General features: G+C 33.8%; 1 protein-coding gene across 2 annotated transcripts in view; it reads left to right on the plus strand.

Moving 5' to 3' along the window:
• LOC145260529 (ras-like GTP-binding protein RHO) overlaps positions 1-25,000 on the plus strand; it is a 218,445-nt gene that overhangs the window by 2,004 nt on the left and 191,441 nt on the right. The window lies entirely within an intron of this gene.

A 25,000-nucleotide genomic window follows, 5' to 3' on the forward strand; every position in this document is an offset into this window, starting at 1 on the left:
ATTTTTTACTTTTGATTAGTGTTATTTTTTTTATTAATTACTATCCTTCCTTAATTTCATTTTTTGTTATTTTTTTATTGTTTTTTTTTTGTTTGTAAATTGTTTTGTTTGTGTTTTTTATTGTTTTTTCTCTCACCAAATTTATTTCTATTTCAGATCAACTAAAAATCAAACTTTATTTTTTTTTTTTACGCCATTAAAAGATTTTGATAAAAAAGTAAACAAATTTAAAAATAAAAATGGGGGACAAAAAAAACTATTTAAAGTCCATCTTATTTGGATTCTCCAAACTACTGTTCTTATCTTGAGTGTTATTTTTACGTTTCGGTCGATATAAACTCCGATCTTCTTCAGGTGTGTCGTGTCAAACTCAGGAATTTTTCTGTCGAACTCGGGAATCTGCACAGAATTTTGAATGGAAGGGTAACATGCTCTTATTTGATCAAGCACGACTGGGTATAAGTCCTAAGTAATTCACAACTGTATTTTTGAGTGCTGCCCATACTGAGAATTGAATCTGCAACCGCCAGGAGAATGTAACTTACAACTGAATTTTACCAAGTACTTTAGCTATTTCGCGGACTTGTGGGGTAGTGAGTAAAGTAACTGATAAAGACTCGTCTAAAAAATTCAGAAGCATAGTATAATTTAAGACTAACAGTCATTTTTATTCAAGATTGAGGAAAGAAAGAATTACAACCTCTGGGAAAGAACTGGAAAGATTTTTTCCCACCAAATACTAAGCCTTTATTCACAATAAAAAATATATTTATAAATAGTTAACGAATACACACTGACTAATTTGCTTAATCACAGAGAGTGTGTGCACATGTGTTGACTACTGCTACGAACCTAAAAACATTCGTGCGTTGTTTCGATGTGACCAAACCAAGAAAGTGTCCTGTTCTGCACACATGTGTTTAGATTGTGTAGATTTTATCTTTCTCTGAAATCATCAGGTCTGAGCGTGTCTTTAAGGCTCACATTATACATTTATCATATTCTCTCCATGCAACATATATCCTCAACCTTTACTGGCCAGGTTTCATTTCGATAGATCATCACACTGTGCAAACATGTCTGAAGATTCTTCCCTTGGTCGACAGCTGTAACGCTCTGCTGGTTAGTAATGGTGGAAGTTCCTTGAGTTTACTCCATCCAATCTGTTCTAAAAGTGCAACAATTTATAATCAGAAAATCTGCTGTTTAAGCAATAATAAGTCAAATAAGCTCTACTATTATATAAAAGGAACTTTGTGTGTATCTGTATCAGTTCATTCCTTATGGACTCGAAAACGGCTGGGCCGATTTTTATGAAATTTCACACGAAGATACTTCATGTGCCTAGCGGTGTTCTTAGATAGGTGTTTATTGGAATGTCTTCAATAAGTATTGGTAATTGATAATCGAAATAATCCGATGAAAGAAGGAACAGGCGATTTGGACCAAAGTTAACACCTTATACAGCCTAATATCACAAGTGCATTTGAAAAGTTTTATTACCACACAAGCAGTAAGGCCAAGCATATAAAATCAACAGTAGGTTCTTTGATACATCAATGAATACTTCTATTTAAAGCACAATTGCATCATGATACTTGACTTTTGCATTTTAAACTTTAATTCAAGCCACTATATATATAAAAATAATTTTATAAAATCAATAGGAGGTTCTCTACAGTGCAATATAGACTACAATGTATTATGGACTAAATCACTGTCAGAAGATATGCGAAGCTTCCTCCAAGTGCACCATGATTAGTCCCCAACAAAAGCAGGCAATCAATCGATTTGATTAAAAAAAATGGTTGATTTCACCAATTTCGGTGACAATAAAAATATGGGTGTGTGAAACGTTCATTGATCATCATTCAATCCTGGGCAACGTCGGGTCTTCCTGCTAGTAATTAATAATAACAAATGACTTTGTACAGCCACAATACAGCTTGCGTGAAATTTTGTGAGATGTTACCTTTGATAACATCGTGAGCTGTCCCTTACATTTGGGGTAAATTGTGAAGCTGTTTTCTCAGGAGTGTCATGTTATATCGCAAATAATGCTGAGTCCTTACCCGGCCCTTTCTCGCCTATCTGCAGCACAATGACTGATCCATGATCAGATGTATTTGTCATTGTGAAATCTGACTCAAATCTAACACATCAGGTCAGATGATTTGCCTCGCATAGACGTTATTTTAAGGACAAATCAGTTGTACTCGTTCGGTTATGTAGAGTGTTCATCTTATTAAATAAACTGATGCAGAACAATGAATGTTTTAATCACAGAAAGGTTTGCCGGACAAGGAAAACTTACAAATGATTAGCCCATAATGACATTTGGGAATAGTTGATCTGTTGAACCATGTGAAATGAAAAGTAAGCTTGCGTGATATAAAAAAAAAAAAAAAAAATTAGCAGTTACATAGCAGATCTATTTCTTTTTTTATGTATACGTAATCTTTAGTTGTAGTTCGGTTGGCTAAAACAGGCACTCAATTTTTGTGACTTCAAGTGTAGCATATATATAATGATATTCGTGCCTTGGACAACATTGGGTGGCCTTGCTGGTATATTCTTGCATGTGATAATAGTGTCAGAGTGAAAAGGGAAAAATAAACCTAGATTAATTAAATATAGCAAGAAACACCAATATGATTGTTATACAGAAATGCAGATATTTGAATAACAGGTGTGACCTGTGACCCTGCCGGAGATTGTTTACAGCTAAGGCCACAGTTCTGTCTCTCTCCCTCACTCGTCTGCAGCACAATGACAGATCCATGAGCAAGTGGAAATCTGACCAAACCCAACACATCAGATGATTTGCTGCAAGAACTACACTTGCCTGCATGATTACACATAAGAACTATGGATTCCAATTCCATGGCTCAGGTGAAACGATAGATCAATAATGGTCCATAAAAGGAGATTAGACTCTAAAGTGAGTTGTAGAAAATCGTGGAGATAATGAATCAACAAAGCTAAATGCGTCAAGAAAAAAAAAAAAAGTAAAAAAAAGGGCATCTCAAGCAAGAAGAAGAATACATACTTTATGACGAGTATTTATTGACACTGGATTTTAATAGGTCCATGTTATAGCCCATAGGAGAGCAATCATGTAATAACGTGTTCCACAGATTGAAAATTCTTAGAAAGAAACTCTGTTCATGGAAATGTCGTTTGAAAGGAAAAAAATTCATTGCAGTTGTGGTAATAAGACGAGTTCTTGTAACAATTTTACATTACACTTTTCAGAGCATTATGTGAAAACTAAAGAAATAATTAAAAAAACAAAACAAGTGAAGCATGTATGGTCCCCCGTGAGTGCACAGTAAAAGAGGCATAAAAAAATGACTAAATTCAGCACCCCCACCCCCCATTTAGCCTCAAAAGTTCCAAGGGGACGTCAAATCCTGGTGAAAACGAACAAACGGTGCAGTTTTAGGCCTTAACATATGTAAAGTTGAGTTCTGCACCATACAAAAAAAAAAAGTCCATCATTTACCGCCCCCACCCCCAATTAGCCCCCAAAGTCACGAGGCCTTAAAATATTTAAATTTTAGTTCAATACCATGCAAAACTTCTAAATAAACAAACACAGAAAATTTTGGACAAATATAGTAAAATAGTCCCAAAAATGGAGTGTTTTTATTGGCCATAAAAGAGCCCCTGGGGTACACCCAAGAGTTATCTTGAAGTATAGACAAACAAAATTATATAGAAATCAGTTAGTTACAACTTTTCGGAAAATTTTATAAAAATCCAAGGCATCAATTTTTTTAATAAGCACAAAAGTGTCAATTTTAGCCAACTGGAGTTTTCCTGGAAAATCCGTTCTGTTACTTTTTTACTCATATCATGTTTAATGTTTGTGCAAAATTTTTTAAAATTCCAAGGCGTAGTTATTGAGAAAAGTGCGGACAGACAAACGGACAAGATTTACCCTCCTTTTGTCGGGAGACCAAAAAAATATATCACATGAATTGTAATCAATAATTGTGAAATATTAAAAATATATATACAAGGCAATTATCTGTGTGTATGTGCGTGTGTGTCCCGCTAAAAGTTAGAAACTACACAATACACATCTACAAAATATAATATTGATACATTCTTTTTTCAACATTGCTACGACAGAATATGGATATTATATCCAACTAATAAAACATACTGCATGCTATCTTATAGATTTTTAAAATAGTTTTGTTTTAATCTATAAGAATATACAATAGAATTGCTTACAGTATGATTACTCTGAAGAAAAGATAAAATTCATATTCACCAATTTCTCTCCGAGAATTGTTGGGACCCTCTTCAAAATTCTTGTGAAATTTGCTAAAATTCTATTTGTTCGATGAAGTGTGAACTTGAGGCTTGTAATAGTAAGTCACTAACTTATTGCCAAAAGTGCGATTTGACTTTTTGTATGAACTGCTTTGCTTCTTACTATGTGTAAATTTTAAAATGATTTCTAAATTATATCACATGTACCTAGTGTCATATTTATAGAAGAGTCAATACTTCGCTTTCTAAATAAAATAAATAACAATTTCCTTGAAATTTGTGCATTCTAAAATTCTTTTGGGGGTCACCAAAAACAAAATTAGTCAGGTGGGGAGGTAATCGGCATGGGGGGGAGGTAATCAGCTTTAAGGATGATTTTTTTCATCAACCTTTAGTGTGAAACTCGAACTAAAATACACATGTTTTATCTTTCAAACTAGGATCAAAGCGTAGTGCCTAATTTTTTGTAAATGTAAATTTTTTATCTTTCTGAAAATAAATAGTTCAAAGTGTAGTGTCTGTTCTATCTTTAGTTGAAGGTGAGGCCCCGTGTTCTGACAAGCTTCTGGGTTTGACCTTTACTCCTGATCTGAAATGGAACACGTACATCAAGTCTGTTGGCAAGGTCGCTGGAAAGATGGTGGGATCCTTCTACCGCTCCAGAAGATATCTCACTACTGATGCAATTCTCTATCTATATAAAAGCCAAGTACGCCCAAGGATGGAATACTGTTGCCATATCTGGGCAGGAGCTGCTAAAAACAGCCTATCCTGCCTTGACAGAGTACAAAATATCTTTGTGGCTTAGTGGGGGATGCCCTTTTCTCTACCCTGCAACCTCTCTCCCACAGAAGAGACGTTGCGAGCCTATCCTTGTTTTATCGTTATTTCCATGGCAGGTGCTCGTCTGAACTCGAATCTCTGGTCCCCCCTTGCCAATCTTTCACGAAAAACACCCGTCTAGCTGAATCCACTGTGAAAAATTTCCCCCACTCTATATCTGTGCCTAAATCAAAACGCGGATTCCATGAACAAGGCTTCTTTCTTAGAACTGCATGCCTGTGGAACTCTGTTCCGTCTGCCTGCTTCCCACCGGACTACAACTTGGATGTGTTCAAGTCCAACGTTAACAAATTCCTAATGAACCGCCCCCTTAAGTAAACACTTCATCAAATCTCCACACTAACGTAATGTACTTGCAATAACCCTTATCTCTGAGTGGCTTCCGGGCCTTGATAAGTGGTGATCACTGTGTAAAAAAAAAAAAAAAAAAAAAAAGAGAAAAAACTTCTTGACTGAGGAGATAGAAAGAAATGAGAGAGGTAGGGAGGAAGAGAAAGAGAGAGGGGGAGGGAGAGAGAGAGAGAGAAAGAGAGAAAGTAGGTCAGAAAGAGGTTGATAGAGAAAAAAGTTTTAAAACGAAAATGTTATTTAACTCGTCTATTGCACTGGGCAATGCCGAGTAGCCATGCTAGTCATAAAATATATATATATATTTGCTTAGAACACAATTTTTCTTTTAAATAGAAATTACTCCAGACAATGTATGAAACCACGATGCTAAAAAGAAATTAAAACAAAATACTTCAAGGTCAAAAACCAGTCCAAAATAAATGTGCGATGGATAGATGCTGACCCAGAAAACAGCAATTCTTCCCCTTTGTCAGAAACGTCGTTCATAGAATGTGAGGACTAAAGGACAAAATAACGGAGGTGAAAGTTACAAGGCTGTTGAAAATAAACACAATGTCCACTTTTTAATAATAAACCACGATCCTTCACATGCGTCTTCAGTTCAGGTCAGAAATTAATTCCTATTTGGCAATTTGTAAGTGCCGCGAGAGTAAACCTGTCTGCAATTTTTACATCTATTAAAGTAATGAATAGAAAATAATTTCTGATTTGAATAAAAGTTTCACAGCATAACAAAAAAGTCAACTATTACAAATCATTTGTGTTACAACTCTAAAAAGAGAACTATTAATTTTCTCGTGTGTCCCTGTTGTATCAAAGAACCGATGAGTCTCCCTATTAATCTGAAAGCATTTATAAATTATAAGATTATTTTAAAAGTGATGAACAATGAAAATCATTGGAATTAAAAATAAATCCTTTTTCGGATGAAATCCGTTTGTAAAAACAATAGATTTTAAGCCCATCTTTGAAATGATGACCAATTCACACGATGGATTTTAATCATTAAAATGCCAGATACATTTAGAACAAGCAACCTGACGTGCTTAATCAAACAGAATTAGTAAGGAAATGCCAGCTGTTTAATTTGGTCTATTTTATAAATATAAACTGACGATCAATGAGAAACTCACTAAACCATTGTAGCTATCTCTACTATTATATAAAAGGAACGTTGTGTGTGTGTGTGTGTGTGTGTGTGTGTGTGTGTGTGTGTGTGTGTGTGTGTGTGTGTGTGTGTGTGTGTGTGTGTGTGTGTGTTCCCTATGGACTCTGAAACGGCTGGACGATTTTTATGAAATTTCACACAAATGTACTTTATGTATCTGGCAGTGTTCTTAGATAGGATTTGTACAAGAATGTCTTCAATAAGTATCGAAAATTGAAAAACTCAAATGAAAAAATGAACAGACGATTTTGACTAAAGTTAACGCTTTATACAGCCTAACATCACGAGGGCATTTAAGAAGTTTTATTACCACACAAGTCGAAAGACCCACCATATAAAATCAACAGTAAGTTCTTTGATATAATAGGGGCGCGTTCAAAATGAATGTTTTCTTTAAAAAATAATTGAACATTGATACTCGATTTTTGCATTTTAAACTTAAATTCATGCCATTATCACTGAATAAGCAGAAAGGCCAGGTATATAAAATCAACAGTAGGTTTTTGGATATGACATTCGAAATGAATGTTTCTGTTTAGAGCACAATTGAACTATGATACTCGACTTTTGCATTTTAAACTTTAATTCAAGCCATTTTATAAAATCAACAGTAGGTTTTCTACAGAGTTGAAGCTATGTCTTGAAAGATCAAAAGAAATTAGAATGAAGCGCTACCAGGGGCGTTTAAATTCGTGCAGAGATAAATTCCATGATCCATTTCCATCGATATGAGTTTCAAGTAATACATTTTGTAAATTGTAATTTAAAAAGTTTTAACTTCCTTTTATATATATATATATATATATATATATATATATATATATATATATATATATATATATATATATATAATTTTTGCTTGTTTTACATAAGCATTTATATGTTGCTACACATTCATGAGCATGTTTCGGTTAGCAAGTTACAAATAACTAGAGATCTCTTCTGGTGATATTGCTATCGCCTGAAGAATGAATGTGAAGTGATATATAACTGCTTATGTAAAACAAATAAAAGGTGTATTTTGCTCTATTGCGCACTCTTGCATTGACCTTGTTAAAACTTGATTGGTTGCTTCACCTCTGGAAAATATTAATCTGGAATTATATGTATATGTGTGTGTGTGGGGGGGGGAGGTGTTTATTAGGGAAGCGAATGATTTTGTGGATTTCTGGCTGTTTTAGTTTCATTTATTTATTTTTTTATATATCTTTGCTGTATTTTTATTTTAACTTTCATGTGGCTGGTCAACATTCGTAGTTTATGTCGATAGGTTTCTACATTTGGAACTTTCCTGAGATTTCAGCTGCTTTCATCTTTGCCGTCCATTGCATCATCTCAATCTTTCTGATGTTTTTTCCCCCGGTGCTTCCACAAAAATTGGTTTTATACTTTCTTCATGTTCCATATTCTTTTCAGTTTTCTGGTAAGTAGTTGCTTTACTTTTCTGTCTCCTTGGTCTTCACTTTGTAGTGTGCTTCCCCCCCCCACCCCCTTCTTGTTGACTATTATCATATCAGCTTTCCTTGCTAGAATGAGTCCAAGATGATTTTGTGCTCCAATGCTGTCTATGATTTGTGCTTATACCTTTCGTTTGTATGTTCAAAAACTTTACTGCAGATCGGGTTGTTTGGGGATATTTTCATTTAGCGGAGGGTGGGGGAACAAATGCAGTAAGTTCATTGGAGTACATACTGTGAAAGTACATGTGAAACAAGCACAAGATGATTCAACAGGGGGTGAAGCTTTGCAGACAGTGTGGCGCCTATTAAGTCCGAAATTCTGTTTTGGATCCTGTCCAAGAGATAAGTGATTGGTGGATCATTCCAGATGTTGCAACAGGCCAGTGAGATATGGATTGTAGCAAATGTGAGTAGGTTTCTAACCAGATAAAGGGAGACTACCTTCCTTGCAATGTAAAGGAGAACAGAAATGGACCATATATTTAGATGACATCATATCTTTGAGTATGCAAATTGAAAAGATGTTAAACGAAATCGCATTTTGTCTTGCAAACAGCTGCTTTAATGTTTGGTAAAAAAGGCATAATGTCTTAGGATTACCACTTCTGGTTAAGAAGTAGTTCAGAAGAAAGGCAAAAATCGATTTTTTCTTCTTCTTCTTCTACTACTTATACTACTGCTGCAAGAAGAAGAAGAAGAAGAAGAAGAAGAAGCAGTTTGAAACCATCAAAATGTGTATTTGGAAAAGTTAGCAAAGCCTCCTCCCCACCTCCCTACCTCCCCATATTAAGAATGGCTTTCTAAATTTGCACAGTGATATTAAAATGTACAAGTACCAAACATCTTTAGACAAAAAACATATTTTCGTCATTAAATATCTATAAAATATATTTAATTATTTATGAAGAAAAAATAAATTTTCAATTACAAAATTTATATTTTAGGACAAAAACACGTTTTCTTTATAAAATAAGTATGCATAAAATATGTATCAACTCAGTCATTTTCACTATTAAATAGTTTTGTTATTAAATAGGTAAGATAAAAAAAAGGATTTCCCTTGAATATTTGTAAAAAAAAATTTAAAAAGAAAACATTCAAATTATAAGAAACATTTGTAATAAAAATAAAATTCTAACTTTCCAATAAAAACTGTTTGATTTTTTTTTTATGTGATGAACTAAAATACGCAGGAAACTAATTTTTGTGCTTAACCGCTTTTTTTTCTGAATTACTTCTTAGCCGGAAGTGGTGAGCCTCAAATGTTATGCCTTTTAACCTAAAGTTTTTATCACACAAACTGGAGAGACGGAAATAAGAGAAATTACGTTTTTGCAAAATGATACTTTTCATTTCGTCATATGCTTGTAAAATCTCAGACTGAGATCCTAATTTGAGTATTATGTTACATAAGACAGTGAAATACAATAGTTTCCAAAATGACAACACATTTTCAGTCGATTTGGTACTGATTTATTTCAGTGAAATTTTCTGATTTCTGCAAGTAGCACCACCACTTCATTCTCAAATGGAAACGTTGAGCATTTAATTGATTTGGCCCAACAAGGCACCCCAACAAAGAAGCAAAAAGAACAATCTAGGAATCAACTGAAGATGTTACCAAGGAGGTTGGTTCGCATTGAAAATCGTTCAAATTCGGCAAATCTAATGCAGACAGGGACATGACAAAAACATAAATAGTACAAATGAAAATGGAGAGGTTTGAAAACATTAGTTTTTGGTTGTTTGATTGTTTTGTTTTGCGGCATATCAACCCTTTTTGGTTTATTTATTGCTGAATCCGGTAATTTTAGAAAAAGGTTTTATTCTTCAATTTCTTTATATCTTCAAATAGTTATTTGTAATTGGGTTTGGTTGTTTCGTTTTACAGCATATCAATCCTTTTAAGTTTCTGTCATTTTGATAAAAGTTTTTATGTTTCAAGTTTATTTATGGTGTTTGGCTTGGCTTGGTTTGGTTTGGTTATTTTGTTATGTTTTTATGTTTCAAGTTTATTTATGGTGTTTGGTTTGGTATGGTTTGGTTTGGTTATTTTGTTATGGAAAATTGTTGTTTTTATTTTTGGCCTTGTTGAACATGATTGAGTTTTGCAAAGAGAAAGAAAAAAAACAGTAACAATGTTTGGTGCATTTTAGATAAGAAAGTCGGTATCTTCACAAGCATATTATCAATGAAGATAAAATAGTAATAAAACAATAATGAGTTGGGAAAATGTTGCTCAATTATGACTTTAAGATCATTACAATATCATTGCACAGTCATAATCAATTGTGGCTGTAAATCGATGATGAACTCTATTTATTACATATCTGTTTACTTGTCACTTTTTGACTTGAGGCGACATTCATTCAGGATGTTTTGAGTCGGCTCCTACCGTAAAATACACAGCATCCCAGATGAACACAGACCATACACACAGTCTGCAACAGCCAAGATAGTGATGGGCACCCAGTCCTCGGGCCAGCAGTGAACACCATAGACTTGCAGACTGGATTTAGATTCGAGGTCAACTTTTAATGATATGTAAACACATTTTCAGTTTGCCTACCGGATGTCTTCTCCAACCTTGTGATATGCAGCATGGCTGAATCAGCTAAGTCTCATCTTTAAAAGAGATTGGTTGAAGAGTATGACGTTGCATCACGTTCTGATTTGAGTAAAGCAGACTTGTAGCATTCGGCAGGGACAGTATAGGTCGAATTTCCTGCCTTTTGAGATCTGCAACCTGAACCAACTCTCTCTCTCTCTTGTCACTTCCTGATAATATCAAGGTCACAGATGAGAGTCAAGGAGACATAAGACAAATATTTTAATTTAAAATTTAATAGTAAAGACAAAGATTTACTTTATGTTACTTTTAACTCCAAAATTGAGGATTCCTTACGATAATAGTGTGGGGTCTACATGCACACCGGACCCCCATAAACAACAAAAAAAATAACTTGGATTATTTGGATTACAGTTCTCATCTTGGATATTATTCTCACAACATTTCAGCCGATGTAAATTCCGATCTTCTTCAAGTGTGCCTTGTAAAATTTGAACATTTTGAATATAACCGTTTATTTAATTCACTATTCTTCTGTAAGCCATTATCAGACAAAAATCTTAATTCATAATTATATTCTTAGTATCGCCTGTATTGAAGATTGAACCTTCAACCTCACAAATATTATCATTTAGAACTGATTAACTTACCAATTTCATCTGTTGTGCCACAGGTTTTTGCAGCCAATTCTAGTATGAATTTTAGGTGTTTTAGATGTGTCATATTGCTACTTATTACTGTTTACTGTGAATGCCCGCCAATATGGCATTTATAAATACTTAATTTCCTTCCATTCTTGTGTTAATTGCTGATGGCCTTGAGGGAAGATGCTAGTCTACAAAGTCAAGGGTGGCTTTGTAACTGGATTCAAATCTCACGCCCAGCAGTAATTATCACTTCTTACACTGATGATTGCATACGCATGAAACACTTGTGTTTGTAAGTATAAAAATAATTATCAATATTTAATTAAAAATGTTGTATATATATATATATATATATATATATATATATATATATATATATATATATAATGCTCCTTATCTTAGGCTGAGCATTTAAGAAGTGATATACAAATTACCATTAGCGTATGAACTGATGCTCTTTGTGTAAACAAATTGAGCTTAGGTATTTTGAACACTGTCAAAACATTGTTAATTCACAGCCCGCATAGCAGCAGTCACATAGCCCAAGTTAGAAGCTCCGATTGTCATTTGGGTGATCAGGTTACGATCCTGGTTTGAGGTAGTTGCTTGTCTAGCTGCACTGATGAGCAGTGAAACCGCGAAACAGTACTGTATGTGGATGACTTATGAATGAGGTCACCAGCAATTGTTGTGTTTTTTTATATACTTGTTTTTTTTTTATTTGATTTGATTTTTTTATTTTTTCCAATTATTGAACTAAGTTAAATGCGTTTTGCACAATTTCTGACGTCCTCATCAGAAATTTTGTGACAGAAGTCCATTCAGATGATAAGTGCTCTACTCACAAAATAGGATGTATCTTTAAATTGTTATTTCTTTCGAAGTTAAGTGTAGCTCACCCTTAGTTAGGTTGGGATCAGGTCGAGTTTATTGAGTGGAAATTCGGATCATAGTTTCTCTTTATTTTATTTTTGATCGTTCCTCTTCCTTGTGTGGAGTTGTGTGTATGCACACGTGTTTGTTTTTTGTGGTTACTTTGTCTCATAATTGTGTGTGTGCGTGTGTTTCTGTAATATATATATATATATATATATATATATATATATATATATATATATATATATATTCTTTAATTATTTAATTATACAAATTATCAATCCTCATCTAAAAAATTCAGCAAAAAACTATTGACATTTTACTTTATTTAATTGATTTCCTGAAAATTGAAAATTATTAAAATTAGAAAGAAAATAATAAAATTGAAAATATGGCGTCCAAGGTTAAGAACAGTGTAGCGGTATTAAAGCACACCAAATAAATTAACATCACAATTCATACAAATTAAATTATATACATTTTATTCATAGACATCATATAGTGGGTTTAAAAGTTTGTACAACGATGAAGTTGAGTTCAAATATTTTAGATTTTGGTTGTAATAAACCCAGCAAGTATCAGGCTTCTGCTGATTGTATGGGCATGAACAGTTCAGCTTGAGAGTGTATTTTTCTCCCACGAGTTGTTTTAAGTACTGCTGAATTGACAAATAAATGTGCTGTTCAAACTGCTGGGAGTCGTATGTGAATGAATACTGGACTGCAGATAAACTGTAGCTTTATTTTATAGTGTGAAAATTGGCTGCTAGCAACTCAGCGTCTATTTTTATTAGATTTTTTTTTAATGCTTTTTGTGGAAATATTTTTAGTTCTGCTCATTGGCTGAGCAATATATATTCTCTTCCTTTATTCCAATTTAGAGTTGGTTTTGTACAAAATATTCGTCTTTATTTGTTCTAGATTATTTTAGTGTTTGTAGAATACATAAGGGTTCTTGATTATTCCCGAGTAACGCCGTATGTGCATAGCAGTTATCTATATCTCGAGGTTTTGGATTTGTAGGTTTTCTTCCGCTTGTCTATTTGCCTCTCTGGTACTAAATGTAGTTAACCTTCTTTTTATGCATCTTTTAGTTCTATATAATTTTATGTGCCAACACATCAGAGTAGTTGTTAAAATAAGTTTTAATAGTTTTATTATACATCTATATATATTTATATACATATTAGTGACGGGACGATTCCAATACAATTACTGATTCCATACCAAATTCTCGATTTCGATAAAATTACAGATTACAATTCTTTAAAAATATCTTAATATTTAATATTAAAGTTGCTATTTTTTGCTGATTACCAAAAAAAAAAAAAAAATTTTTTTTAAATAAAAAAAACATTAAATGCGCAAATATTTTCTCAAACATAAGAATCCACTTGTGGATGGGATGATCTATAAATTTTTTAGTTTTACTGGTCGTTGAAAATCAGTAAATATTTATTTTAGTACTACTACTAACAGATTTATTTTATTTTCAACAAATAAAATAAAAAAGACGGTTAAAAGAATCGTTTTTGACATCGGAAAAAAGGCACAATTTTACGACCGGGCAAGCCCCCCCCCCCTCAACCACCGTTAGTTTATTATAAAATGATAATCATTTCCGGCCTATTTTAACTTTTTAATCTTGTCTAATCGCTCAAAAATCGATACAAAATATTAGTAGAACATAATATTTTTGTTCGACTGTTGAAATTTATTTGATGTGTTTCTACCAGCGTTTTTTTTTTTTTTTTTCGATTTTGAGCGGTTATCAAGGGTTCTTGTGAAGGGCTTATGGACAGTTATTTTTTTTTATTTTAGCTCAACAGAATGATTGAACTAAAAACACGCTTTAAAATAAGTCTAAACACAAATGAATTCCATATAGGTAGAAGAGTCTTGCCTTTGGTAACATTTATTTGTTGCATATTTACTTTTCATCTCTTGTTTGTTCCGTAATTACAATAACAAATGCCCGAATCTCATTCTCCCTTGGAGGGGGGAGGGTCTAAGTTTAAATTTGCAGTTTTCCCTTTATGTATTTTATCAAAGATTTTGATAAACTCATTGTGAGATTTTTATCTATATTTTTCATTTCTATCAAAAGGGAAGAAATACTATGAACATTAATTATTTCAGAAGAAGACAGACAATGACGATGCTCAGACGGCGCAGTCGAAATTGAAAAGCCTTATCCAGAGTATTTTAAATCTTTTAAACAAGTGTAAACTCCCTGAAACATTTAGCGAATATATGCGAAAATATTTAATGTATTAATAAAAGAAATAAATTAAACTCTAAGAATCAATGTTAAATCTGGGAGTGGTATTTATAACCCATTCCGTTTCCCTTAGTCTTATGATGTAAATTAACAACTTTTAACAAATAAATTTGTGTGTGTTTCATGTTTCTATTGTCATTAAAAATTAAAAAGAATCGTTTTAGAATTAGGCTCCAAATTTTCCGATACCCTAAAAAGTTCCGATTCTTCGATTCCTGCTTCCGATTAATCATCGCAACAATAATATATATATTTTTTTATTTTATTTTTCAAACTTATATATCAGTAATTGGATTTTGTCTAAATGTTGTTTTTCCACTGGATAGCCATAAATTTAATAGCTGTCCTGTTTTTAAATCTCCGAAACAGCTTCATAGTAAATGGTTGATGATCCCGTTTTCTATTTAACAATTTAAATTAAGATTATTATTTTTCCTTTTTTTTTCATTGTTATATAGTTTAATTCTCTTTTGTAATTGTGATTTTTCTAGTAGTAATGCTAAATCTGCAATATGTTGGACTTAATATAGCTAAGAATTTAAACAGCATTTTTTAAAAATTTTATAATAATATTTTATGAAATACTCCAAGCTTCGTTAGACTATATGTATATATATATATATATTTGTATATTTTGGCAGCAAGTCATTATTCAAGCACGTCTGTGTAGAGGTGGAATCGAACCCAAGACGCCCAGTTACAAGACCGGACTGGTCTTGGTGTCACACGCCCATAGAAGTAGACTCGCCCGCTTGCATAAGAGGTGAGAGCAGGCTACTTAAACAAGACATTCACAGCAACCGGTGTGCTTTCAAATATACGTCGTCTTGCCGACATTTTACATGGCGTCGCCGATATAGGAAACCTGCTACAATGTTGGAATATGGACGAACAAACACTTTAACGGATCCTCGAGCTACAGCAAGAAAACATTGCCCTGCAAAGAGATAAAGGACAGTCCAGCAAGCCACTTACAAGGAGACCTGACAGACATACCATAGAACCGAACTCAAGTGATGGTGACTGGGCGATATTCATTGACTCCTGGAATAGCTACAAAGATGTGTGGGTTGACGGAGCCAACAGCATTAAGAAACGAGCTGAGAATGGCTTGTTCCCCAGAAGTAAACAGGCTGTTGTTCGACATGGTAGGAGCAGAAATACTGAACTCCGTCATGGAAGAACAGCTACGTTACAACACATAAAGCTTGTAGCTGTCAAAAGTCTACACAAAGTGTACCGGCAAGAATTCCACTCCGTAATGAGGGGAAATCGGTTACGGACTTCGTGGCACGACTTCGATCAGTCGCAAAATTCTGCGACTTTTCAGTGACTTGTCCAAATGAGATAAGATGTGGTCGGAAAGTCAGCTACTCCAACGATATGGTAACAGGACAAATGGTGGTAGGGCTGACAAACCTGGAGCATCAAAGCAAGGTGCTGTCAGAGGCTGCGACGCTTACAACACTGGAAGAAAAATTCCACAGGCTTGTCAGCCTAGAGACCATGGACAAGTCTATCCCCCATCTCCACAGTAGTGTATATCCTACTACAATAAGGATACAGAGGTCAGGCAACAGCTTAAGAACTAGACCATATCAACCCCGAGAGATACTAAACCTTGTAAATGGTATGGGAAGAGCTCACACCCTGATGGCTCAAAAGGACAAGGGAGCTTCCCAGCAGCAAAGATGACTTGTCACAATTGCGGGTTAACCAGACATTTAAAAAGGGTCTGCCAAAAACCGAAACGGGGGTCCAGCAACAGATTTACAGTGGGAGTGGTCGGAGCAAAATCCAGAACTTTCACTGCCCAAGGACACAAAGGGTCGTAACCGGATGATTTGCCACAATGGACAAATAAAAAAGACGTGAAGCCAACCTGACAAAACCAAAGGCCGTGCCATACCTTATTTGGAACAAAAATAAGCTCTGAAGAGGTACCCCTGACCCAGCACCAACCAATATGGAAATTCTTAAATCATGTAGATTCACAATAAAATTTATTGTTTAACAAGAAATACAAAAGAAAAAAAAGAGTTTTTTTCTTTATCCATAGATTTTTAATGAATGGCTCATCTCATCGGAGGAACTATTATTAGCAAAATAAATGTAGGTAATTATAAATTTTACTTATTGGCACATAAATTGAAAATTGTTTTAAAATTATAGTGCGAAAAGGATATTCCATCATTGAATGAGGATACAGGAATAGTTGTAAAATCCAAAGTAATGAACACTGGTAATCCGGCAGCATGTCAAAATCTTTTTTTGATATATATATATATATATATATATATATATATATATATATATATATATATATATATGTACCATGCTCTGCTATTTATGGTTGGTAAATAAAAAAAATAAAACTGTCTTTAATCGGTAATGTTTATTTCCCTTTTTTATACTCTCTCTCTCTCTCTCTCTCTCTCTCTCTCTCTAAATCTGTTAAGATTTATGGTAAAAAAAATCTAAGCCTCTAATCGATATTGTATTTAAAGCATGTTTGTTTTCCTTTTTTTCTTTTTCTACTATTTGCACTCAAATAAGTTCACACGGTTTAAATGAAAATCTATAAAGGATAATTCACAATCGTCGTTACTTTTTTATCGTCTATACATTTTTATTGCATAAAGAACAAATCTAAAAAGGTCATCAGATTAAAATTTATAACCTTCTGTTTTTATTATATACTAGCTGTACCCTGCCACGCGTTGCAGTGGCTCAATTTGGTGTAATGTAAAAATTTAATAAAAAGAGAAAAATACATGTTTCTTATATTCTTAGTACAGCAATCCACTCCAAAAAGTGAAAAAGGCGAAAATGAAAAAAAAATGGTACTCTCGCAAAATTTGATCTGGATCCTCAGGAGTTTCTGTTAATCATTCATGTTTTGGACTCGACCAACAATCAGTGAATGAAGCCGAACGTAGCAAAAATGTTGAAACGCTAAATGTTTTTTTGTTGTTGTTGTTGTTGTTGTTGTTTTCTGTATACAAAAATGTGAGTTAGTAATTAATATTTGGTTGATGGGGGGGGGTGTTACTATACACAGATTCGAAAAAGTTATCCAAAAACAAATAAATGAAAGCAAAGGTAAGGTAAGTTACGTTTCTACCTAACTGGATAATTGTTTAGTGTTTTTACGTAATGTAAAATGTTTAATCGGCTCGAAAAACAGAAATGGTCGCGGACTCTGTTGAATACGTTAAGTTTGGGAAAGTAAGTTGAAAACTAAAAACTATACAAAACAGTGTCTGAAACCACACAAATATATGTTACCATGACATAGGCTGGCATAATCGGTGGGTTTCTGACAGTATTTTGTATAGTTTTTTAGTTTTAACTCACTTTCTCTAACTTAAAGTAATCAACAGTGTCCGCCACCATTTGTAGCTTTCAAATACACCGATAAACATTGTTTTTCAAGCCGACTAAACGTTACATTAAATGAAAAGGGTTCATATTACTAAACACAGATACAAAAATGTTGTCAAAAAATAAATATATAACAAATAAATGTTATCAAAGGCAAGAAAAGTAAATGTTCTACCTAACTGGATAAGATTTTAGTGTTTTTATGTAATGTATAATCGGTTCAAAAACATTCAATGTTTGTCGGTATATCTGAAAAATACAAATGGCGGCAGACTGTATCGAACACGTTAAGTTTGGGGAAATTTTGGGGAAATGAGTTTAAACTAAAGAACTATACAAAATACTGTTAGGAACTCACTCAATATATGTTATCATGACGTAGGCTGGCATATAATCGGTGGTTTTAAACTTTTGCTCGATACAGGTGACGACTTTTAAAAGTCCCTTTTAGTGATTACCTGGTTTGAGGATATTTGTACAATTAAACGGCAAATCTGCTCCAAAAAATCCGGTATTATTTTACTTTAAAGCCCGTTTCACGTTCGTATATAACGAAATATTTTATTGGCTTTATTCACTTTTAACGAACCAAACATTACATTTTTATATATATAGACTAGCTATTCTTATCCATCGTTGCTAGTCTTTAGTTTCAAATTATTTTCAACTAGCTGGCCCGTGTCGGAGCGTTGCTTGAAAGTAAATTAACTCAAGAAATTCCATGCTTAATCGTGAACACCTTGGCACAATTTCATTCATGCGATTGTTTGTGTGCCCTGTTCTCTGGTAGTAACTTAAAGTAAATCGAATTTTATTCTGTTTATTGGACATTTTTTTATTAAACAAAGTCGTCTGCTATCCATTATTTCAAAAACTAAATTAGTTTGGGAAATTGAAACTAACGGACCGGGCTGAAATGATAACGTTATTATTTAGAGACCCATTTTTACCATGTTAACTATTCTGTACTTTTACGTAACAATTTAATAAACATAAAAATTTAATTTAACTTGAAGATCTTATCTAAAAAATAGCACGATCTATAAAATGCAGAACTACCACAATCTGGTTAGGCATGTATATAAGTGTGAGGTGTGGCGTATTTTTTAATATTTCTGTAGATTACAAATCGTAATTTAAAATGTTTGACTTCAGTACAAATAAACCTAAATGCATTCTGGTAAATTTGATTCATAACACTTAATTTGAATTTATGCTATTGAATTTTTAATTGAAGAAAAAAAGTTGAATATTATTAATCTATAAGTTGCATACAATGTTTGAAGAGAAATGATATGAGAATGATACCAGGTATGTGTAATGTGTGAGTTAAAGATAAGCTTAGATCTGATGACACGAGAGGAAGATTAAATCTGAACAGTGTAGAGAGATGTGTACACAGAAAATTTGTTGATTTGGTCACATTGAAAGGATGGGTAAGAGTTCTCGGTTTAGTACATGTCGAGATAGCAGGGTTATCTCACAAGGAGAAGCCAAGAAAAAAATAGCAGGAAGTAATGACTATCGATTGAAAGGGAGTAGATAGCAAGAGATATGTTAGTTTGATGACCTATGGAAATGAAACATGTCTGAGGGTTGCATGGAGAGAAATGATATAAGAATGATGCAATGGGTGTGTGAACACTCTAGAGAGATCTGTGAAGAGCAACGTTCTGATCCCCATCTGGCATCAATTGAAATGGATGGTTCTCGCCTAGGAGAAACCCCATGTTTTGGCAAGCTTCTGGGTTTGTCCTTTACTCCTGATCTGAAATGGAACGTACATCAAGTCTGTTGCCAAGGTCGCTGGAAAGATGGTGGGATCCTTCTACCGCTCCAGAAGATATCTCACTATTGATGCAATTCTCTATCTATATAAAAGCCAAGTACGTCCAAGGATGGAATACTGTTGCCATATCTGGGCAGGAGCTACTAAAAACAGCCTATCCTGCCTTGACAGAGTACAAAATAGACTTTGTGGCTTAGTGGGGGATGCCCTTTTCTCTACCCTGCAACCTCTCTCCCACAGAAGAGACGTTGCGAGCCTATCCTTGTTTTATCGTTATTTCCATGGCAGGTGCTCGTCTGAACTCCAATCTCTGGTCCCCCCTCGCCAATCATTCACGAAAACACCCGTCTAGCTGAATTCACTGTGGAAAATTTCCCCCGCTCTTTATCTGTGCCTAAATCAAAACGTAGATTCCATGAACAAAGCTTCTTTCTTAGAACTGCACGCCTGTGGAACTCTGTTCCGTCTGCCTGCTTCCCACCTGACTATAAGTGGATGTCTTCAAGTCCAACGTTAACAAATTTCTAATGAACTGCCCTCTTAAGTAAACACTTCATTAAATCTCCACACTAACGTACTGTACTTGCAATAACCCTTATCCCTGAGTGGCTTCCGGGCCTTGATAAGTGGTGACCACTGTGTAAAAAAAAAAGAAAAAAAAAAGACTTCGGTTGTATGGTAACATTGAAAGAATGAATATTTCTTGGATTCGTAGATGTAAAATAGTTGAGGTAGCAACTTCAGTTCAGATGGGAAGGCGAAGAAAAATATGGAAGGAAATGATAAAAATAAATTTGAGAGTAAGAGGGATAAAGACCTGCACAAAGATAGGTTAGTTTGAAAGTCAATTTCTAAAAGCTGCCAGATGCATGCTAGCATGTAAAATAGATGTTAAACCAATGACAAAAATAATGATGATGATGATGATGGCAGAGCTTTACGTTGCGAGAATAACAGTCACATTTGTGAGTGATTTTTCTAAGTGGCGACTAGAAATGATAAAGCACTTTTCTTTTGGTGATTTTTTTTCTCCCCCCCCCCACTGACAATTTTTAAAATCTCATTACACAGTGAAAAATATCGTTTCAGCCTTTATTTTATTTTTTTGATAAAACGAACAAAGTCAAAATTATTTGAACAACAAAATGCTTAATAGACCAATATACTCTTTCTTTTTTTTTTTAATGCAGACTGTTTAAAAAAACATCTGAAGAATTTCAGATGTTTATACCTTCAAATCTCAACATAAAATTGAGTAAACTTAGAATTACATTTATTTAAACAAAATATCACAGAAAAATGTTTATGGTGTAAGACTTGTCACAGAACAAAGATGTCATATTCCAAATATCACGTGGGTTTGGCTAGTAACTTTTCTATTTGACTAGTAAACGAAAATATTTAGTTGACAAAGGACAAATTTCTCCATAGATCCCTGGATGAATGATAAAAAGTATCTCAGATCGCTGACTTGTTTTCAAATAAACTTAGATGCATATTGGTAGATTGCTTTAAATATACTATTCTATTCACTTTGACGTTGATGACCCAAAACTACGTGATAAGCCACTTAAAACATGGATATCAGTTGATGACAACCTGATCCTGGTGGGCGGCAAAATCAAAATAGCAACAGACAAGACAAGTTGGAAGTCATTTACAAAACATGAGACTACTACTACTACTACTACTAATAATAATAATAATAATAATAATAATAATAATAATAATAATAATGCTTTTAAAGTTCAAAACCAAGGAATATAATAAAAGATTTTCCTTATTCCATGGAGTTTCAAAAATTAAGCTTCTTTTTCTTCAGATGAAATAACTAGCAAAATAAACATAAAATTTCTAGTTAACATAAACTTAAGCTTTGACCATTTTAATGTTAAAAAAGGTTATATTAAAATTGTAGAAAGTTATTGAAAAATGAAGTTCATAATTCAAATTTAGTCAAATGACAAAAATCCATGAAATTGATGTGAATCAATCCACTTAGATCAGAATCTAAAAGTTCTTAGAAAAATTAGATGAATTAATAAACTAAGTTTTTATTTTTAATCATTTTATTTTGACGTAAATGTTCTATTTATAATATTGAGCATTCTTCTATCAAGATAGGATCTAATATAAAATATCTATATTTATAATTTATATTTTTATACATATAGTATGTCATCGTGAGACTTATAAAGGTTTTTGTGTCCAGCTTGAAATTTGAAACGTTGATCTACGTCCACTCGTAACACTAAGACGACTGACTCCATTACACACCCACTAGCGGAAGTGTTCATTCACTTACAAGCAAAACACGCACACACACACACACACACACACACACACACACACACACACACACACACACACACACACACACAATTGCATTTCTCCGGAGATAAGTACATTCTTTTACTAAATGTTACACTACTTATCAAGGTCGAGGGTAAAATTTAATGAAATGAAATGATTGCGAGATGAAGAACGTTATGAAAAGATTGAGCATGATTTATGGGATCGACCAAGCTGGTGGAGACGGTTCATTATAAGAATCTGTTGACAATGGATTTGAAGACGACCAGGAAAGCAGTCCCGTGATAATGTGTTCCACAGACCAGAAGCCCTTTTGAAGAAAATCTACATTTATATTCATGGTGCCATAAGGAGAACCAAGGGGCATGAAGATATTAAATCTCTCCTCCAACAAATGCTCACTTTTTTTCCTGGAACTGAAAATTTGTTTATCTTGTATTTAATCTGTTTAAATTTTTATTTATATTTTTATATTTAAAAATAAAAAATAATAATAATAATAATAATAATAATAATAATAATAACGATCATGATGAAGAAGAAAAAAACTTGTAGCAGTTGATTCAAAAAGATTGTTACAGTTTTGGTAATAATTTTGGTTATGTTTTTGGTCCACCGACAAAAGGAGGGTGGACTTGTAAATTCACCCTTGTCTGTTCGTCTGTTCGCACTTTTCTCAATAACTACGCCTTGGAATTTTTTGAAATTTTGCACAAACATTAAACATGATATAAGTAAAAAAGTAACAGAACGGATTTTCCAGGAAAATTCTGGTTGTCTCTCTAGGGGTGCCTTTCAGTTTAAAATGGCTAAAATTGACACTTTTGTGCTTATTAAAAAAAAATGATGCGATGGATTTTTATAAAATTTTCTGAAAAGTTGTAACTAACTGATTTCTATATAATTTTGTTTGTCTATACTTTGCGATAACTCTTGGGTGTGCCCCATGGGCTCTTTTAGGGCTAATAAAAACACTCCATTTTTGGGACTATTTTACCATATTTGTCCAAAATTTTCTGTGTATGCCTATTTAGCAGTTTTGCATGGTGCTGAACTCAAATTTAAATATGTTAAGGCCTTGAGAGCTAAATGGGGGAGAGGCAAATTATGGACTTAGTAATTTTTTTTCAATTTTTTTTTTTTTGCATGGTGCAGAACTCAAATTTACATATGTTAAGACCTAAAACTGCACGGTTTGTTAATTTTCATCAGGATTTGACGTGCCCTGGGGACATTTGGGGTTAAATGGGGGGGGGCAAATGCTGAACGTACTAATTTTTTTATACCTTATTCACTGTGCACTCACGAAGGACCATGCATGCTTCACTTGTTTCATAGTAATTCGCTACATGTTCCATATTGTAGCCCATGAAGTCCTTTACATAATCTTTCCTTTTCCCATTGACCTCGAAAAATTTGTTCAAATTGAAATATTTTTTTTTACAAGTTTGATGTGATACTCTTTAATAACAGAAGCCACCATACGAAATTTCAACCGGATCAACGTTTCCATGATACTTTATGCAATATTGTATAAAGTAAGACTTAGATAAGATACTGGCCCATCTTTAATCTCACGACTGACTTATTCTTTTTTCTATTGTTATTATTATTAAGATTAAGTGTTGTCACATATGCTATCATCAGAGATTACTCACTGACAACAATCAGTGGTGTTCCCTGAATTCTGAGTGACAAGTCTCCCCCAGATTTCCAGTACTCTCCACCTCTTTCAATAACATCTGATAATGAATTTGCATCATCACAATAGCCACTTGCCATTGGCTTCTTGCTGGCAATGGCCATTGGTTTTCACTAGAATTTGGGTAGCAATAAGCTTTCCCAAGCTTCGAGTTCTCTTTACACTCATCCCGTCAAGCTCTAGTTCATGATCTCTTTTAATAGTCTGTACATCTTCCTCGACCCTTCTCAAATATTTGTAGTTCCAATCGATGCAAACATTTTTCGGAAGTGGGGAGGTTTTGGTTTTCTTGTTCCCATGTAGTATTTCTCTTTTTGTTTTATATCTGTTGCCGTTTCTGTATGGTGAGTTAGCATTTTATAGCTCCTGTGGATTAGTCTCCGCATTTAATGGTTTTTCTTAAAATTTCATTTGTTTCCATTATCGCTATCCATTGTATCTTCTCAGCCTTCCCCTTGATTCTAATTTCTCTCATTCTTTTTGTCAAAGTTTTTGGGATTGGATCTTGTGTTCCCACGATCATCAGTGTTATCTTGGCTTTCCTCATGTTCCATATCCCTTTCAGCTCTCTGGCCAGTTGTGTGTATTTGTTTTGTTTCTTCGTCTCCTTGATGTTCACTCTCTAATCTGCTGGGACGACGAAATCTACGACCTGGAAGGTTCTTTCTTTCTTGTTAACTATTATGACATCTGGTCTCTTTGCTTCGATGGATTTATTCATGTGTGCTTCCATGTCTCATAGGACTTTATGATAAATTTGTGTTTGTACTATTTGTCTATGTGTTCAAAATGCAGTTATTTGCATAGTTCCCAGTGTACTACGATCCTCATCTGGTCGTTCCTATTCTTATATTCTTTTAGGGCGAGTTTTCTGCATTCACTTTTTATGTAGTTTATTGTTTTGTCTCTTTGTCCAGAGTCTGCATTTGCTGTTTTCTAGAATCTTTTCAATCTTAGCTTGGATATAATTGGTTTTAATCACGTGATCTTGTGTGGTTGATAGCAGATTCAGTTTCTCTGCTTAGGCGCCATTTTCATAGCCATATCCTTGTATTTTTGTCAGTCTCATCTTTTGTCATCCTTATGAATCGTCTATGTAGTTGTTTCTTTTCCCATTTTGTTTTTCTCATCTTATCCCTTGTCTTTCTGTTTCCTGTCTTGTTTTTGTCTACGATGTCTGCAGTGATTAGTTTTCCTGTGTTCTGCATTGTGTGTTGCTTTTTTTAGTCATTCACATAGTCTTCTATATAGACCAGTCCTCTTCCTCCCTTTTACCTTTTCACGTAGAATCGGTTGCATCATCCTTCGGGTGTAGTGCATTGTGCATGTTCATA

Source organism: Euprymna scolopes, chromosome 36 (assembly GCF_053919585.1).
Source record: "Euprymna scolopes isolate OS-2025 chromosome 36, ASM5391958v1, whole genome shotgun sequence".
NCBI lineage: Eukaryota > Metazoa > Mollusca > Cephalopoda > Sepiida > Sepiolidae > Euprymna > Euprymna scolopes.